At 37.0% G+C, this 15,541-nt stretch overlaps 1 long non-coding RNA gene and 1 pseudogene across 1 annotated transcript; one reads left to right on the top strand and one right to left on the bottom strand.

Annotated features, from left to right (window-relative positions):
* Positions 1–357: 357 nt before the first annotated feature.
* On the bottom strand, positions 358–2,695 carry LOC141816878 (uncharacterized). The gene is made up of 3 exons (XR_012600754.1): positions 2,216–2,695; positions 1,509–1,569; positions 358–587 (listed from the first exon to the last, which is right to left on the bottom strand). It is a non-coding gene; the product is annotated as an uncharacterized LOC141816878 (long non-coding RNA).
* A 1,820-nt stretch (positions 2,696–4,515) lies between these two features.
* On the top strand, positions 4,516–7,575 carry LOC141816877 (uncharacterized; annotated as a pseudogene).
* The last annotated feature ends 7,966 nt before the right edge of the window (positions 7,576–15,541 follow it).

The raw sequence follows: 15,541 nt of genomic DNA, 5'->3' as shown, positions 1-15,541 counted from the left end.
TATTATTAGATATGGATTAAATATATTGAATCTTTTAATCTGTTCCGGTATTATTATCTATGGGCTGATAACGTATTGGATTGCTATATATAGGATTTGGTTCCTGAGGATTTAAGACAATTGACATCTCGCCTTAAGCTTCATTTTCTATTGACGAAGCTTCATTTTCTATTGACGAAGATGTTACTGCGCCATCATCCTAATTCCCTTGGAAGATCACTCTTTTGCTTCCGCTTCATCTTCTTCCACAGGGATTGTCACGACCCGGGAGGTTGTCCGAAAAATTTCGACAACATCTCCCCAGTAACCATGACAATTTTCCTGAATACAAATAAAATACACGGCCACATACGGCCGGAATAAGAACTACCCGCCCTTTTTGTACATAAACATGCATACTACAGACAACACGTAAGGCCTACACGGCCACAACACTACTATTACATGCACAATATCAAAATAAAATCGAAAATCCTTGTAATGAAAACATCGTAAAGCCAAGAAAAGCGAATAACAACTTAGTAAACCTTCGGGTGTGAGATGGAAGCAGCCGGCCAATCTCCAAGCTCCAAGTACCTATCTGCTACCTGGGGAGACAGAAAACCCCAGGGTCTGGGTGGTGAGTATAAAATACTCAGTGGGTATTAGCATGAAAGTGCACAATAGGTCAAGGTATTAAAGGAGTATAATCATGGATATCCATAGGTATACAGTTCAACATAATACTACAAGAGTAAAATCAATATGCAATATGTTAATCATGTATGTCATGTCATACGAATGCAACAGTCATATAATAACAATTTCATAATTATATAGCAACAAGTGCAGCAACTATAAATACAGTAAACAACAAATGCATGTCAAAACGCACAAACGACGAAATCAACAACAAGTCACTGTCCGCACTCTACACTCCCCAGTCACTCCTCGGGAATGAACTGAGGGGCCAAACAGGACGTAATCCAATGTATGTCCCTGTCCGCACTCTACACTCCCCAGTCACCCCCCCCCTCGGGGCAGTGAACTGAGGGGCCAAACAGGACATAATCAAGTGCAAGTCACTGTCCGCACTCTACACTCCCCAGTCACCCCCCCCTCGGGGCAGTGAACTGAGGGGCCAAACAGGACATATTGCACAACTCCAACAACTAACTTTTAACAATACTAAGAGCCAACAACTAATAATCAAGCAACGATATGAGATCAAGGTATCAACTGTAAGTATCAGAAACTAGGTATCAAGTATCAGACATCCAACTAACTAAGGTCGAAGGATCAGATTAAGGTCAACGGTAAGCAACAAGTAATGAATCAAGGAACAACTGTAATAAGGATAGCAATAGGTAATCATGCACAATAAAAGAAGATCTGTGTTAACCAAGCACAGGAGTACCCACAAACAGATATAAGAATGTGATCGATAGACAAATCAACAACAGTAGAAAAGGAAAACATGGAGTGAAAAGATAATAGATCTGTATTGACCAAATACAGAGATTACCCACCTGATTGATGAATCGTCGAAATAAGAACTTCTCCAAATAACCGGATCTACAAATCAAAGTCCTGAAATTTAAAATAAATATCTTCTAAATATTATATTCACCTTTCCACAAAGTAAACCCTATTCGATTCTAAGATTAATTTAACTCAATTACAATTAATACAACTTATCCTTTCCAATCAATTTAGATTAAATTGATTAATCTAATTACCTAATCTAATTAATTATCCATTTAACCATAAGAAACCTTAATCCAATTAATCCTATCTAATCAATTAACTCGATTAAACTTATTCTTTAATTAAACACGTTTTATTCTTAATCACTTATCAATTTGTCAATCAAGGTAATTAACCATCTAATTAATACAATAACTTAACTAATTAACACAACACAATTATCTACTTATTCAATTAAACCACCGATTAACCCCCACTATTAAATCGATTAAACTAAAATAATTAACTACTCACTAATTATCGAACTTAACAACTTGGTTATTAACTACTAAATCAAGCAATTAATTACTACTCATTAATTAATTAACACTTTATTAAACTGGTTAACACAAAATTAACTGGTTATAATCCAATTAACTAGATAATTCCTCTTAATCAATTACTATCGGTTTAATCAAATAAGCCTTAACCTAATTAACTAATTACTAACCCTTAAGAAATTCTAAACTTTAATCCCAACACCCTTTACCTGCTGTTGGTTGGCGACCGGCGGCAGAGGCGTGGCGGCAGGGCGTCGGCGGTGGCTTCTTCTGGCGGCCTGCGATCGAGCAGGGGAACGGCGTCGCTGCTGGTCTTCTCCACGCGCGGCGACGAAGGAGGATGGCGGTCGGGCTCCGGTCTGCAGGGGACGGTGGCGCTGGTCGAAGGGGATAGCGTCGAGGTTGTTGTCTTCGGACGGCGGTAGGGCAGCAGCAGAGGAGGGAAGGAATAGAAGCGAGCTAGGGAGATGGGCTAGGGCGAGAAACTAGGGCTGGCTGCTTCTTCAGGGCGGCGGCGGTCTTGCAGAGCGGCGACGAGCAGAGGACGGCGTGCGGTGGTAGCGATCGGGCGGCGGCGGTGATCGGGGCGTGCGGCAGAGGGTCGCGATGGCTTTCTCTAGGGTTCCCCACCGTGGCCCCCTTTAAAGCCCTCCCCTGTTCCGATTTCTCCGCAGGCGAGCGACGCGGTCTCGCGGCGAAAGGCGAAACAGGGAAGGAGTCGCGATCGCGGCTTAAATTGTTTTTTTTTTCTTAACGGGCGATGGGTTAACGGATTCCATACCAATCCAATAACCATTACCTTGGGCTGATGCACTATTCCAAATTGGGCCCTTTATTTGGTTTTTAAGGTTGGGCCATTTAACATAATTGAATTAAATTAGACTTAATTTAATTAACTACAAATTAGGTTTCATTAACCCCCTTTATCCTTAATAATAAAGGTAAATTTATTTATAAATAAATCTTATAATTTCTCGAATATAACAGGGATCGAGCAGTTGATGTTGCAGGACAAGAACAGTGACTCTTCAATCAAGTTCTTTGTTATTAATTTTCATATTTAATATATTAAATCATGATTCGTTGAAATTATATCCTTGTTTATTTGTATTTCCTATTATTAAAATTCTTATCTAAAATGTAAAACTTATAAGATTTAGGATTTACAAATTCTTTCATCCCTTCCCTTCGACTCAGTCCAAGCGAGAGAGAACAAATTAGTACCGGAGCATCTTCTTTCTATGATTTTGGACATCAAAAGGCCGGCGCACAAGTAAAATTCTGTTGAAGTCAATAATATCATAATAGTTCCGATGGTGAATAACATTTTATAGCAATTATAATTCTCAACTACTGTAATATACGCACCTATAGTCTGAATTTTGATGAATTCGGACAGAATGAATATAATGAGGGATAATTAGGATATAAATAGGATGGAATATAATGTTGATTTGATGATTAATTATTTTTTAAAATTCCAATTAGAGAGGTTCTTTTGATTTTAACTTATGGTTTAAAATATCTTAATATTTGATATATATTACTTTAAAATAAAAATATAATAATGATATATATTAATATTATATGTTGTAGTATTATATAAAATGTGTACGTATTTAATTTCTTTCCAATTCTAATATGATTAATATTACTTTACAAACATTAACTTATTATGATTTATAACTATCATACAATTATTCATAATTTCCTATAGTTGATCATTTATTATTGTATTTAAATAGGAAATTATAGGCATAATCTGTGTAGTATCTTTGATTTGTAGGAATAAATTAGACGATCAAAGTGCTTAAAAAGATCTTCCACAGTATAAATTTATTATAGATATCATTTTCGCTACATTTATTGTACAGGAATATTTTAAATTTGTAAAATTTAAAAATATTACATAGCTTAAATAGTAAACTATAAATTCATCGAAATAAATACCCTTGTTGCTAGTTTTAACTTTATCGAAATAAAATTCATATATCGGCATTAATTTTCATATTGCCATCATTTATGCTATTGCTAACGGAGGAAAGTATGTTAATACTCTACACCACTAGCAAACCTGAGAAACCAATTACCGACCTACTAACTAATTCCCTTGTACAAATTTTTAACTTAATATTTACTAAAAATGGGTCATAATATTATAAATGATCATCGAGATGATCAGGAGGAAAACATATGAAATCCAAATGGCTGCAGTCCTTGCCTTTGTCTCCATGTATAATTGTCATTCGAAGACGTTCATTTGGAATAATTTGGTTCATGTCGCTAACAATTCTTCCATTTTGGCACAATGCACTTCTTCATGCAGCGCTGCAATGCTCACTTGCTGTGCAAGTTCAGTCGGCAATGGCCATCCGGCGGCGGTGGCCAGAGCTGCAGTGACAGTGCACGTCAAAGGCCAATATGTACGTAGCCACTGTTTCCTGTTTCATTTTTGTTCTGTTTTATATGATCCAATAGCTCTGATTTAGTTTGCGTTCTGCAGGTTGTGATGGACAATGGCATTGTCCGGCTGACATTGTCAAACCCCCAAGGCTTTATCACTGAAGTTAAGTACAATGGAGTTGATAATTTACTTGAAGTTCATCATAGTGAACAATATGGAGGGTATATATGTTTTCTTCCAACGTTCTTTTGCTTAATATTTCTGGAAACACTCAAAAAAACATCTTGAGATTGGGAGCAGGTACTGGGATGTTGTCTGGAATGAAGAGGAAAATGAAGGAATATTTGAATTGTACAGTACAACCAAAACTCTGTTATATTTCTTTCTGTTAATTTACAGAAAAGAAGGAATATATATAGTGGTTGTGCTATGCAACAATACCAATACCATGATAATTAGTTTAATTAATTTATTAATTAATTTACAGAATAGAAGGAAGCCATTTTCAAATAATATATCAAGATGGCAAGAAAGTTGAAGTGTCTTTCAAGAAGAAGTGGAATCCCTCCCTCAAAGGCAAGCGTGTCCCACGACCATCTGTGAGGAGTGGGATCCCTCCCTCAAAGGCAAGTCTCCTCTCAACATAGACAAAAGGTATATCTTCAAATTAATAGTGGTGATAAATCATGAAAGTTAAAATTAATTTTTTATGAAATTGAATTTTTTATAATCATTACTACTGTCTAGATTTGTATTATTACAAGGCAGCTCAGGATTCTACTCGTACGCCATCTATGAGCATGTTAAAGGATGGCCAGACTTCCAAATAGCAGAGACTAGAATAGCTTTCAAGCTCAGAAAGGAGAAGTAAATATTAATCAATTTCTTTAAATTTTCTTTTGGTCATAATGAAATTTAAATTAACTAAACCAATCGTTGAAACACAGGTTTCACTACATGGCAATCGCAGATAATAGACAAAGGGTCATGCCTATGCTTCAGGATCGCATGCCTGAGAGATCTCAGCAGTTAGCCTACCCTGAGGCAGTCATCCTCATTAAACCAACTAATCCAGCCCTAAGAGGAGAGGTAAACAATTCATTCATTTTGTTTACTTCTTTATAACTTCAATTAAGGTAAGAGATTTGATCATTTAGGTGGATGATAAATACCAATACTCCAGCGAGTACAAAGACAGCTTGTTGCATGGATGGATTTGTGTTAAGCCTTCTATTGGCTTTTGGCTAATCACTCCGAGTAATGAGTTCAAGTCAGGAGGACCTCTCAGACAAGATTTAACATCTCATGTTGGTCCTACTGTCCTCGGTGTATGTAATCAAAATGCTAAAATTTTATTTTATAATTTTAGTTTGCAAAATAGGGTAAAATATATTTATATACGTGAAGTTTTCTTTGTATGAATTCAATCATTTAGATGTTCCATAGCTCTCACTATGCTGGGGAAGAAATTGTTGCTAAATTTACGAATGGTGAATATTGGAAGAAAGTGTTTGGCCCGGTATTCATCTACCTTAATTCTGGTTCGAAAAACTCAAAATCAAACTTTCTTTGGGAGGATGCTAAAAGACAGGTAGAACATTTCACTTTAACTTTGCTCCTATTTTAAAACACAATTTGCAATCTTATGCTGTTTTTTTTTTTGTTGCTTTAATCAGACCCAAATTGAAGTGGCGAATTGGCCTTATGAGTTTCCTGCTTCAGAGGATTATCTTAAGAAAGAACAAAGAGGTTCTGTTTCTGGAAGGCTACTTATTTTAGATAAGTAAGTTTCAATTTTCCAAAGAAGATATAATTTGTTGTTATAATGATGATAAATGACTCCAACTGAATGCTAAAGTTTCATCCATTTTTGCCAGATACATCAGTAAAAATTACATAAATGGGGATGCAGCTTTTGTTGGTTTAGCTTCTCCAGGAGAAGCAGGATCTTGGCAAAAGGAAACCAAGGTTAATACGATCACTAAAATATCACTCGATCACTTTCATAAAAATTGTTTAATAAATCCTGATGATACAGGGATACCAATTTTGGGTAAGAGCAGACGCCAAAGGAAACTTCTTTATAAAAAATGTTCTCTCTGGAGTTTATAATCTCTATGCATGGCTTCCTGGTTTCATTGGAGAATTTATTTATAGCACTGCTATTAAAGTCACCTCAGGTGAGCTAGATATACAAAGTTCTTTACTTCTCACAGTTAGTTATGTTAATTAACTATTCTTTGGTGATTTAAATAGGAGGTAATATCGTCTTAGGCAACCTTGTATATAGACCACCAAGAGATGGCCCAACCTTGTGGGAGATTGGCATTCCTGATCGCTCTGCTGCTGAGTTCTTTGTTCCTGATCCAAATCCTAAATATGTCAACAAACTTTACATTGAGCATGATAAGTTTAGACAATATGGGTTATGGGAGAGATATGCAGATTTGTATCCTACAACTGATTTAATATATCGAGTTGGTGTCAGTAACTATACGAAAGACTGGTTCTTTGCTCAAGTTACCAGGTTTAGTTGGTGTTTTAGATGAGTTTGGTTCTGTCTATATCAGAATTCTTCATATCATTTACCCCAAAAAAATCATCCTTGCAAGAAGCAGAAAGATAATTCCAATATAGCAACGACATGGCAGATAAAATTTCGACTTACTAGTTTACATAGGACTGGAGTTTACAAGCTCAGGGTGGCACTTGCTTCTGCACACTTTTCTGAACTACAAGTATGTTCATAAACTTTTGTTTTCCTCTTTTGAATTATATTTTTGTTACAATTGTTATGATATGGTGAAGGTCTTAATGTTTCCATCCAATTTTAAGGTTCGAATCAATGACTCGACTATAGAACCTGCTCATTTCACAACAGGGTTGATTGGTGGTGACAATGCAATTGCAAGGCATGGAATCCATGGTTTGTATTGGTTGTTCAACATTAATTTACAAGGAAGTTGGCTTCGTGAAGGGGAAAACACAATCTTCTTGACTCAAAGTCGATCCCAAACCATGTTTCAAGGAATCATGTATGACTATATCCGAATGGAAGCTACATAGTTCACTGATTCAAAAACACACCAGCCTTGGAATGCATTCGAAACATTTTGATGAAACAAGATTTTTACAAGCATTTTTTTGGCTGATCAATCCAGCTTCTTGTTGTCAATTGTGTTACAATCACTGAATTAATACATAGACATTAGATGAACACGTTGTAAAAAATAATCGTGTGCTAACATATTTAACTAAATGTGTTTATAAATGACTATCTCAAAAGTGGAACCCAATTATATGATTTTCATGTGGAGGACTGATCAGTCTAAAGATAAACCAATTGTTTGACCAGACTTATCATCAATTTTCGATTACTATATTGAAGGTACCACTTACAAATTAATATTTCTATCCAAAGACTAAATATTAACGTTGTGTTAGGTATCTTGTGATGGATCTACCATTATTTGAATTTATCGATCATTATTATGGATTCATATATGATTTTTTTATTCATTGTCATAGCTCACTTTTTGCTTCGATGATATCTACTAATGTAAATTCAATTTCTATGCTAAATGGGAATAGCTTCAAGGATGGAAAGGAAACTGTGATAATTGTCTTTGGGTGCATGGATTTTATGTTGGTACAATTCATGTCTAATCAAGATTGACTAAGTTCAAGTTGGCTCGAATTAGATTTTGATATTTGCATAATAAGTTTGATGGTTGAGAGCAAGATGTTAAAGAAAAAGAGATTTTGAAGGGAAGATTGTTAGTACAATCGACCTCGGATCAAGATTAACCAAGATTGATTTAGATTTGGATGGTTAATCGAAAAGTCAGGTAGGTCCAGGTTTATCGGATACTTAATAGTAGAGAAGTCCAAGTGAGTCATGGTTGACCAAACGCTTGACGATTAAAAGTCTAATAAAAAGTTGATAAGATCAAAGTCCAAATGAGTCATGGTTGACCGAATACTTGGCGGTTAGAAGTCCAATAAAAATTGAGTAAGGTTGAAGTCCAAGCATGTCATGGTTGATTGGACACTTAATGATTGAAAGTCCAACAAGAAGTTGGCAAAAGTGAATTCTAAGTGAGTTATAGAGGACTAGACACTTGATATAATATGTGAAATCCAAATGGGTTAAGATTAATTGAACACTTGGCAATGAGAGAAGTTCTAACAGGTCATAGAGGACTAAATGTTAAGCATATGAGTAAAGTCTCAATAGGTCATGGAGGATCAAATGTTAGGCATGTGAGTAAAGTCCTAATAGGTCTTAAAGGATCGGGTGTTAGGTGTGTAGGTGATGCATGTGTTTTATGCATAGTTTTCAATATTATTTTACATGCATTTTATTTCATCACATGAGTATATTTTATATATTTTTATCTCTTTAGCATTGATTTCATCTTTATAGTTCATAAGATCTACTTTTTGTATGTTTTTATTAATAGAACAAGAATTCAGAGTTTAATGGAGTGAAAAAGCCTTGGAACGTGATTTTCCAACATGAAGCATGAAGCACGGTCTGGCCGTGTCCTCTGACATGATCGTGCTTCATTCAAGAGTTAGGCACAAAAATGGAGCGAAAATCAAACTTCCCGATGGAAACATAAGCTCACCATGCTTTTTAGCATGATCGTGTTTCCCTCTACTGCTCACAGAACTGACCACTAGTAACTTTTTAGCACGGCTGTGGTATGGATCAGTCGCCCTGGTGTTTTTGGAAGGTTTCAATGGATATGGAAGGCTTTAAAAGGATCCAAGGGCCTTAAAATTAGAGAATGAGGGGTTTCCTTGTGACAAGGAACCTATGAGAGTACTATTTCCAAGGAGCCATAGAGATTACATCCATCAAGGAGTTGGAGATCAATTCAAAGACAGCTACAAATACCATGGCTAAGTTTTCTCTATCTTTGCTTTTAGATTTGAGTTGTAGAATATTTTTTACATGTCTTTGTATTGTAACTGCATTTCTATGGAGTAGTCTCTTAATTCTAGGATGAGGGATTAGTCTGATGTATTATTGACACCTACTTAATATTTATTCATCTCTTTTTATAACATGAAGTATTTGGTTTATGATCCGACTTTAGTATGCATATATGATTATGATACTAGCGTGTGTTTTCATATTCCACGAGATGTGAGGATGGATCGAGAGGTAAATTTAATTCTCCAAACTCTAAAATTTAAGACTTAAGGGGTTGTTCACGAAAGTAGTTCAAAACCTCATGAGGATACTATTAGCTATCACAGAGCTTAATGGATTTACCCTGATTCTGTTGGTACAAGGAACACTAGTCTGTCCTCAGGGTTTTGATATTTAACAATACACCTAAGTCTGATCTGTTTGACCAACGGTTAATCCAAATAGGACTTAATGTTTGGATATGAGTGAAGTCTAATTAGGTTAGTTTAATCAGAAACTAGCAAGAAATCCTAGTCAGTTGGACAGGGCAAGGAAGTCCTAGTCAAGTTGATCGGGCAAGGAGAAATCCTAGTTGAAGGCTAGAAGAAGTCTTGGTGAGTGAAGCTGGGCAGGAAGTCCTAACTGAAGGTTAGGCACGGGAAAGCCCAAGCAGGTCAAGGGTGATCAAATGTTTGGCAGATGAGAAGTATACCTATAGAAGTGACTAGTCCTAATTGGAGGTTAGGCAAAGGAAAGTCCAAACAAGTCAAGGGTGATCAAATGTTTAACAGATGAGAAGTCTATCTATGAAAGTGATTAGTCCTAAATGAAAGTTAGAAACTAGTAAGCCTAGTAGGTTAGACCTATAGGGTAAGGTTTAGGTAAGCTTAGTAGGTCAGACGGACTACAGATAGATTTAGGTTGCTTGTTTGTTTATATGCTAATCTTGCAAGAACCAGGAGCTGGAAGCAAGACTGAAGAAGAATAAGAGGAGCAAATCAAAGCAACTGAAACAAACTCGAGTTGACTAGATCCGGACACCTAGATGTCACTTCAAACGCGCAGACTATCTAGGCGCCACTGGATGGTCCAAGCGCCCGGATTAGGAAGAATCGACCCTAATAGACTGACTGAACCGAATTAGGATGGGATCAGTCCAAGCGCCCGGATAAGAATCCAAGCACCCAAAAGAGCCTATATAAGGACCTCAACATGTACCATAAGGAGTAACTCTAATCCTCCATACTCTTTATCATGCGGTGCTGGTGAACATGAATTGATCCTGCTTGTGCGATCAGGGAAGCTCTAAGAAAAGTGCGCTGCGCTCAGAACTTCCAACTCGGACAACACGAATGTTTGGTTATTTTATTTTAGTCTTACATTTTGTACTTTTATTTATATATTTTAGACTATAAGACAGATTTCTCCACCTTTGAAAAAGTTTCAGAAAGGAGATTATTAGTGGATGAGCGCCTTCCCGTACATAGGCCTTGGATGTACTAAGCCTAGGTGGTTAGGAACCAAGTAAATCCGTGAGTCCTCTATGCTTGTGATTCTAATATTCGCTGCGAGTTTTTAATAGAACAAACGAACGACAAGAGCGCTATTCACCTCCTATCACAAAGTATAGAATAACACCTAGAGTATCATGAGGCATCATGATAAGAGCCTCCTTGATAAAGCAACCGTTTAGGTAAGGTTATCTTGAAGTAGATGTCGTGTTTGGGTAGGCACACTAGTATTATTCCAAAAGTTTAAATTGGATACTTCGGGATAGACCACTATCATAATTATCAAACATAGAGGTAAAAGATATTGGTGTAAGGAACACCAGAATTGAACCTAAGTTTTGATAATTATAAAGAGTCAAAGTTAAACTTACTTATGATCTAACAAGTTGACTAAGTGTGTGTTATTTTTGAGAGGTGTCCTAAGACAATCACCATGGTTATACTATTTATTGGATAAATAACAATTTACTATTTGAGTGCATAGTTTTTTCTTCATGTGTTTGATTGATCTTAAACTCAATTACTGAATGTCTGCAATATGATTCATAGCATGAGAGAATTTGTGATTGGATCACAACTAGTGAACATCTCTACATGTATAATTATGAATGTATTAAAATTATCCCTAGTCGATGAATTGATGAGCGTGGACGTCATCGATTCTGTTGAGACTAGCACATTTTAAACTTCTTGGTTTACGAAGCAACTGATCTTGCTGGCTGGAGACATTAGATGTTGAGAGTTAAACGTGGATGTTAGTTAAAGATAACTAGTTCATTTGAGTAACCTGCCATGAGACTTCATATGGTTCGATACATATGTCAATGAAGATCTCAGTACAACTTAAGTGCGAGTTTCCTTTGACTTGCGGTATTCAAGTCACCTTAGTTATGGAAGCTTATACTTTAACATCTTAACCAAACATCTCTGAGGAGGTGTGGACCCAGAATAATTGGCTATAAGTCGAAGCACCCGAAGGTGTTTGAATAGCCTTCAGAGGATTCACCTCTCTTTGTAAAAAAAGACGTATACTCTGCGGTAACTTGTTAGGATTGTTACTGAAAGTCTTTAGCCAAAGCATCACATGTCAAGAGTATGACACTCTTGGACACATGTACAAATAACTTGAATCTATAGGATTAGAAAATAAGCTTGAGCTTGGTGTGAAGTAGTCAGCCTAGTGGGGGCTGACACATATAGACCATGTCCTAAACTGAGCGAGTATAAGACGATGAAAGGAACGAGACACATTTCATTTTAGCTGTTGAAGGGTTTAGAAATTATTTTAGAATCAATCATTGATTTTTTTGATCAATTGGGGATCATGATGTACTACTAGGTGTCACTCATGATTGTTCCACAATTAATGATTAATTACGGACAGCCAACATAACTAGAAATTTATTGGGTCACACGCACTACAAGTTCTCTGAAAAACTTAAAATGAGTTTGAGAATTAGATTTTCAGATCGAAAGAAATAAAGTCTGGTTGGACTAGACAAAGGTAAAATAATGTGCTTCATCTTATGAAGACAAAATAAACAAAATTGATTTGGTTCAAATCGGAGGTGGTTTGGTTATTGAACCAAACGATTCAGTTTTGAATCAAATTAAACCAACTTGGTTTGGTTCATGATGAAAGATATTTTAGCAAAATAGAAGCAATGATGGTCTTCATCTTGTGAAGATGAAATGAACAAAATTAGTTTAGGTCAAATCGGAGGTTGTTTGGTTATTGAACCAAGCGATTTAGTTTTGAATCCGATTTGCTACAGTAAACCTAAATTAACCTGGTTCGGTTTGTTTCTTTTCCTCCAGTTCAAGCTCGCGTGCCGACCCAGTTCACCGTGATGCTCTTCCCTCGTGATGCCTGCAAGAAAGATTCACGAGAGCCACTTCTGCCGACGACACCATCTCCCGCGTTCGCCGATGGAAGAATCGCGAGGAGCCCTTTAAAACCCTTCGTTGGCCACATGGAAGAGAGAAGTTGAAAAATCCTATTTTCCTCTTCCCTTCCTCTGCTCTGTTCACCACCACTGATGCCTGATTGGGTTCTTTTCGCCAACCGTCGATCACCTGAGAAGGTCTCCGCTGGAGGACAGGCCAAACCTGAGCCTTTCCTTCTTCCTCCTAGACACAAGCATCATCTGTCACACCTCCTCCTTCCCGCTACCGACTGTGATGCTCTCCCTCTTCCCCTTCCTCTGTTCTACCACCGCTGCCAGAACGTCGACTGATTGGACCATCACCGCCTTTGGAACGTCGCCGGATTCCTTCCTACAACGGTCGACCATCGGAGGAGGCTTGGTTGTCGTTGCCCCTGTTCTTGGTGGTTCACTTGAGAGGGAGAATGTAACCGCCTTTGTTCGGCTGTGTGGAAGAAGGCAACATCAGAGCTCACTTTCCAAGATCAACAACTTGAGAAGCTGTCACTGCTAGAGAGAAGTTGCTGCTGGAGTTGATGCCGGAGAGGGGTCATTGTCGGAGCTATTGCCGAGTCAATGTCGGAGTTGTTGTTGAATTATATTAGGATTTTACTGTTGGAATTCGCTATCCAGTCATCAAAAATTATTTCTAGTCATCGGATAGGTTGTCCGATCGTTGCCAATCAATACGGTCATCTTACGATCATCAACCATCTCTACGAAAACTTGTGAAGTTTCCAGAGATCATTCCATCAATGTTGAAAATGTTCAAGCTATTTGCCCCTTTATCGACGGTCAAAGGTTGACCATCAAAAATTACACTGAAAATATGATTGTCGGTGATAGTTAGAAAGCCTCAAAAAATAATCACGACAAACATTGTTGCGTGTTTTTCAAAAATAAATTTTTCTCTCGTATCGACCGTTGTCGATCGTCGGCTAGTACCAAAAATGGTGATGCAACTCATGACTTTGGAAGTCATCCAGATGAGATGTTGGCGCGGATCACCAATAAAGGTGAAACTTCGACAAGGGCCACTCAATTGATGCCAACCCCGCTCAACGTCATGCCAGGTATGCATAGAATATTTATTATTCTACAAAATTTTAAATTTTTAGCTATGTCATGTACCTGTTGTATACTATATTTGCATGCGTGTGTTGTAATAATTAGATTTAATTATTAATTTATTTTCATTGCACACGTTTACAAAACATGTAAACACGCGCAACGCACTGGGACGATCCCGATAGTATGTAGGTAGCATAACAAGGAAAATCCTAATTGGAGGTTAGGTAAGGCAAAGTCCTAACTGGTAAGGCAAAGTCCTAACTGGCAAGGCAAAATCCTAACTAAGGTTAGACAATGAAGTTTTAGCAGATTAAGAACATCGGGCAGAATGAAGTGTTAAATTTGAGAGGTGTCATAAGGCAATCATCTTACGGTTATACTATTTATTTAATAAATAAAAATTTACTATTTAAGTGCATATTTTCATATGTTTGATTGGATCTTAAACTTATTTACTGAATATCCGTAATACAATTCATAGCACGAGAGAATTTGTGATTAGATCACAATTTATGAGCATTTCTACATATGCAATTATGAATGTATTGAAATTATCCCTAGTTGATGAATTGATAAATATGAGCACATCGATTCTATTAAGACTAGCACATTTTAAACTCCTTGGGTTGCCAAGCAGCTATTCTCACTGGCTGGAGATATTGGATGTTGAGAGTTAAATGTAGATGCTGGTTAAAGGTAACTAGTTCATTGGAGTGACCTGCCATGAGACTTCAATGCAGCTTAAGTGTGAGTTTCCTTTGACTTGCAATATTCAAGTCACCTTGGTCATGGAGGCTTATACTTTGACATCTTAAGCAAACATCTCCGAGGAAAATGTGGACCCGGGATAATTAGGTATAAGTCAAAGTGTCCGAAGGTGTTTGAATAGTCTACAAAGGATTCACCGCTCTTTGTAAAAATAGACGTATACCCTACGACCGCTTGTTAGGATTGTTACTGAAAGTCTTTGGCCAAAGCATCACATGTCAAGAGTATGACACTCTTGGACACTTGTACAAGTAACTTGAAGCCATAGGACAAGAAAATAAGTTTGGGCTAGGTGTGACGTAGTCAGCCTAGTGGAAACTGATATATATAGACGATGTCTTGAACTAAGCAGGTATAAGATAGTGAAAGGAATGAAACACGTTTCATTATAGCTGCTGAAGGATTTAAAAATTATTCTGGAATCAATCATCGATTTTTTTATCAATTGGGGATCATAATGTACTACTAGGTGTCATTCATGATCGTTCCGTAATTAATGATTAATTATGGACAGCCAATATAATCAGGAACCTATTGGATCACACACACTACTAGTTTTTGAATGACTTAAAATAAGTTTGAGGATTTGATTCTCATTTTGAGAGAATGAAAGTTTGATTGGACCAGACAAAAGAAAAATTAATGGGCATCATCTTACGAAGATGAAATGAACCAACTTAGTTTGGTTCATGATGGATGATATTCTGGTAAAACAGAAGAGATGAGGGGCTTCGTCTTGTGAAGATGAAATGAAAAAATTAATTTAGGTCAAATCGAAGATTGTTTGGTTACTAAACCAAGCAATTTAGTTTTGAACCCGGTTTGCTATAGTAAACCCTCAAATTTCCCAATCAAGTTTAGCTTGGGTTCTTTTTCCCTCCGGTTCAAGCTTGCGTGCGTCGTCCAGTTCACCACTCGCCTCGCACACCCACAAC

Source organism: Curcuma longa, unplaced genomic scaffold (assembly GCF_044706935.1).
Source record: "Curcuma longa cultivar G26 ecotype Majalengka, Jawa Barat unplaced genomic scaffold, ITB_CL_G26_1.1 contig_18531, whole genome shotgun sequence".
NCBI lineage: Eukaryota > Viridiplantae > Streptophyta > Magnoliopsida > Zingiberales > Zingiberaceae > Curcuma > Curcuma longa.
This window is presented reverse-complemented; position numbering and strand designations above follow the sequence as displayed.